The sequence below is a fragment of the Rhipicephalus microplus genome, chromosome 2, assembly GCF_043290135.1.
Source record: "Rhipicephalus microplus isolate Deutch F79 chromosome 2, USDA_Rmic, whole genome shotgun sequence".
In the NCBI taxonomy this organism is placed as follows: Eukaryota; Metazoa; Arthropoda; class Arachnida; order Ixodida; family Ixodidae; genus Rhipicephalus; species Rhipicephalus microplus.
The window spans coordinates 131,788,840-131,794,215 of NC_134701.1; positions in this window are offsets into that span (position 1 = coordinate 131,788,840).

Consider the following 5,376-nt stretch of genomic DNA (forward strand, 5'->3'; position numbering starts at 1 on the left):
CGCCTGCGCAAGTAGGCGTTTGGTGTGTAGCGACACCATGGACTCGAGCTAACAGGGGAGTTTCGACTCCCTCCCACGCCTGGCCGTGCATGGCTTTGTCGAGTCCGGGGAAAAGGGGATCCTGGGGATTGAGCCGACGCTGGTTGATTGGACCGTTAAGGCCCCCTGGCAGAGGCAACACACCCCTTTGGCCCCGGCTTCACGTAGACGGCACCCCGGGGCTGACCCACCCAGGGGAAATCGGCAGTCGCCTCTTCCTGTCTTCTTCTCTCTTCCCATCTTCGTCTTTGCCATCACTTTTTACCTTTCTTGTCTTCTCTTTCTTCCTTCTACTTCCAATTTTCCTGGCGGAGAGGGTTAACCTTGTGCAAATAGCCTACCTTGGTCTATGCGCATTGGGTTATAGTAGCGTTGTACGGCTGGCATCGGCAAGTTTTAGTATTTACGAACTTGTAGCGTCCCCTCGTTGGGCTCCTTGGCTGGTGGTCGCCAACGCTGCTGAATAAAATTGAAACCGGCATGCATAAAGCATTCCTCTCACTTAGCGATCGTACCGGCTTGAAGCGGGTACGCACCGATGACATAAACTTTTTCAACGGGCCAATAGAAGGATTTCCTGACCTTCATATTATCCACTGTGAAAAAACTGGATAACAAGCCAGGGCCGTCTCTCCTTTCGTAGTTGCTAGATATCTTACCGAAACTCTTGGCACAAGATACAAGGTAACCAAAATGGCTAGCGGAGACCTTCTCCTCGAAATCCGTGACAAAGAACAATTTGAAAAGCTAGACCGTCTCTGAGATTTTGGTGGCATACCAATAACCATAACATCACATAGATCAATGAACACAACTCGCGGAGTGATATCTGACATGGACTTACTTGACTTGACCGAGACTGAACAATTGGAGGGGTGGAAGAGCCAAAATGTGACTAATGTAAGAGAATTATCATCAGAAGAGACAAAAAGGAAACACCAACGAAACACCTGATACTGATTGATTGACTGATATGTGGGGTTTAACGTCCCAAAACCACCATATGATTATGAAAAATCTGATACTCACGTTTGCTTCCAGTAAATTGCCAGAAACCATTCAAACCGGGTACACGAAAACTTCAATCAGGCCATACATACCAAACCCCCGTCGTTGCTTAAAATGTCAGAGGTATGACCATGGCTCTAAAAGCTGTCGTGGTCACCGGACCTGTACAAAATGGTGAGCCCTGGGCCACGTGTCCGAGAACTGCAAAGAGCAGCCGCACCTCGCTAACAATACTTCTTCCTCAATAGACCTAAGCATAGTATCTGCATCGCTTGTACCACTACTTCACTGGAAAGTCATCACTAATCCCTACAGAAGTGACCACTTTCCCGTAGTTTTAAGCACGCCTATATCAACTGAATGCCCGCCACAGGTTTTCAAATGGCTATTAAGCAAAGCCGATTGCGAACAGGTTTATACTTCAACTCATTTAAGTTGGCGCGACATATGTTTTTAAGCATTGATGCTGCTGTCAACTACTTCACTTCGTTTTTGATTCATGCAGCAGCAAAATTCATCCCACAAACGTATGGACAACCTGGAAAACGACGTGTGCCATGGTGGAACTCTGAGTGCCAAAATGTGCGCAAGCAGCAAAACAAAGCATGAAGGTTGCTTCGGAACTCACCGACAGCCGAAAATCTCCACAGCTTGAAAAAAATAAAGTCTCAAGGCAGGAGAACACGTCGGCAGGCCAGAAGAGAAAGCTGGCAGGAGTTTTTGTCAGGGATCAATTCATACACACAAGAGACTAAAATCTGGAACATGGTTGGTAGGGTAGCAGGAAGACAAGCACACACACTCCCACTGGTAAACACACACAGTGACACCTTGGAAGATCAGGCAAACTTCCTCGGTGCACACTTCGAGCGGGTGTCCAGCTCCTCACACTATACTGACGCTTTCGAAAGATAGAGAACAAGAATAGAAAAGCAAAAATTCGAACAAAAATGTACGAGATACGAGGCGTACAATCAAGCTTTCAGCTTCGCTGAGCTCCAAACATCACTGAACTCTCAGTGATTACGCTCCAGGTTCTGACCGTGTGGTTTACGAAATGTTAAAAGAGCTACCAATCGAAACTCAAGGACCCTTACTTTGTTTGTACAATGCTATTTGCTTCTCTGGCACTATGCCTACTTCCTGGAATGAGGCTATTGTTATTCCTATTTTGAAACAGGGCAAGGACTCTTCTTTAGTTTCGAGTTACAGGCCTATTGCACTTACAAGCTGCTTGTGCCAAGTTTTCGAAAAATTGATCAACTGCCGACTTGTACATTTTCTTGAAACAAACAATTTGCTCGACCCTTTTCAGTGCGGGTTTCAAGAGAGTAGATCCACCACCGACCACCTTGTTCGTATTGAGGCACAGATCAGAAACGCTTTCGCTCATAAGCAATTCTTTCTTTCTGTATTCCTTGATATGTTATGATGCAACATGGAGCTTTGAAATACTTAAAGACCTGTCCCACCTTGGCGTGCGTGGCAGAATGCTTACTATAATCAAAAGCTACCTGTCATACCGGACATTCCGAGTTCGAGTAGGCCCCGTACTATCGTAAACATTTGTTCAAAAAACAGGCGTGCTGCAATGTGGTGTACTTAGTTGCTCACTTTTTCTCATCAAAATAATTCTTTGCACTTGTCCATCCCTCGCAATATGTTTTATTGTACATATGTCGATTACGTCCAGCTTGGCTTTAGATCTTGCAATCTGGCCATGTGTGAGCGCCAGGTTCAGCTTGGTTTGAACAATGTCTCCAATTGGGCGTAAGAAATTGGGCTCCGGCTGAATGCACAGAAAAGCACGTGTGTGTTATTCTCCAGGAAAAAAGGTATTCGTCCCGAACCCGATATTGAACTGCATGGGCAACGTCTTTCCGTTAATACCGAACACAAATTCTTAGCCCTAATCTTGGACACCAAGCTAATCTTCATTCTGCATATCAAATATTTAAAAAACAAGTGCATAAGAGCTATGAACGTTCTGAAAGTGTTGTCTCTTACTACGTGGGGAAGCGACAAGAAGTTTTTAATGAATCTGTATAAAAGCCTTGCACGTACCCGCCTAGACTATGGGGCAATATCAGACCAGTTTGTGGCACCTACTGCCATTAAAATGCTTGATCCTGTTCATAATCTAGGCATCCGCCTCTCTACGGGTGCTTTTCGCACTAGCCCCGTAGAGAGCCTGTACGTGGAATCGAACGAATGGTCGCTCCACCTACAGAGATGTTACATGTCTTTTAAACATTATCCTAATGTAAATACAGACGAGAATCACCCATCACATGCCACAATTATGACATGTCAAGCCTTGCTGTTTTTGAGAAACGGCATTCTATGAGACAGCCCTACTCACTCCGTGTGAGGGGCTTAGCGAAGGAAACCGGTGGGCCACTCGAACACCGCTTGATGGCTCCTGCAGTATGCCTGCCACCGTGGCAGTGGCAGGCCATAGATTGCGACGTGTCTTTCTTGGAGGTAACAAAGTTTGCACCAATCACACATATCCAGACATACTTCCTTGAACTACAACATAGATACACATGTGCTGAGTTATTTACGGATGCTTCAAAGTCTAACACTTCTGTCTCGTACGCAGCCGTCGTCCCATCCTTTTCGGAAGGCGGCGTTCTGCACTCTGACACAAGCATTTTCACCGGCGAAACTTATGCCATACTTGCGGCCGTTAAACACATCAAGCAAATAAAACTACAGAAGGCAATAATATATACAGATTCCCTAAGTGTAGTAAAAGCTCTGAAAACACCTAAAAAGCAAAAAGCCCTGTCCTTGTCTTGCTTTATTCACTCCTAAGCACAGTGTACTCATCCAGCAGCATGTTGTAGTCTGCTAAGTGCCTGGACACCGCGAAATACAAGGCAACGTTCTGGTGGGCCAACTAGCTGGATCTGCAAATAAAACGGCTTTGTGTGAAAGATGTGGAGAAGCGCTCACCGTACTTCACATTCTGATCCAGTGTAAGGAGTTAGACACGCTAAGAAGACGACACTTTCCATTTCCCTACCGAGAGCAGATACCCCTTCCCCCTGCAATGTTTGTCGGTAGGGAACCACTTTTTACACATAAATCATTGTAAGCTTTATAAAGAGAGGTTCATACTTTCCATAACACATACCCGGGAGTTCTGTAGCATGACCTTTCCCGAGAAGTCCCCGCAGGGGCGCCTGCGCAAGTAGGCGTTTGGTGTGTAGCGACACCACGGACCCGAGCTAACGGGGGAGTTTCGACTCCCTCCCACGCCTAGCCGTGCGTGGCTTTGCCGTGTCCGGGGAAAAGGGGATCCTAAGGGTTGAGCCGACGCTGGGTGATTGGACCATTAAGGCACCCCTGCAGAGGCAACACGCCCCTTTGGCCCCGGCTTCACGTAGACGGCACCCCTGGGCTGACCCACCCAGGGTAAATCGGCATTCGCCTTTTCGCATCTCTCTCTTCCTACATCTTCGTCTTTCTTACTTTTTTAGCTTTCCTGTCTACTTCTCTCTTCTGCTTACTTCCAATTTTCTCGGCGGCAAGGGTTAACCCTGTGCAAATAGCCTACCTTGGCCTAGGCGCATTGGGTTATAGCAGAGTTGTACGGCTGACGTCTGCAAGCTTTGAGCATACGCAAACTTGCAGCGTCCCCTCGTTGGGCTCCGTGGTGGGTGGCCGCCAACGCTGCTGAAAAACATACAATTAGCATGCACAAAGCATTCCCTTTACTTAGTGATCGTGCCTCCTCAACCCCGCAGGGGCGCCTGCGAAAGTAGGCGTTTGGTGTGTAGCGACACCACGGACCCGAGCTAACGGGGGAGTTCCTACTCCCTCCCACGCCTAGCCGTGCGTGGCTTTGCCGTGTCCGGGGAAAAGGGCATCCTGGGGGTTGAGCCGACGCTGGGTGATTGGACCTTTAAGGCCCCCTGGCAGAGGCAACACACCCCTTTGGCCCCGGCTTCACGTAGACGGCACCCCTGGGCTGACCCACCCAGGGGAAATCGGCAGTCGCCTTTTCCTATCTGTCTCTCCCTACATCTTCGTCTTTATCTCTTACTGTTTATCTGTCCTGTCTTCTACTCTCTTCCGTTTACTTCCAAACTTCCTGGCGGCTAGGGTTAACCCTGTGCAAATAGCCTACCTTGGTCTAGGCGCATTGGGTTATAGTGGCGTTGTACGGCTGGCGTCTGCAGGTTTCAGCATCTGTAAACCTGCAGCGTCCCCTCGTTGGGCTCCGTGGTGGGTGGCCGCCAACGCTACCGAACAACATACAATTAGCATGCACAAAGCATTCCCTTTACTAAGTGATCGTGCCTCCTCAAAGCGGGTACG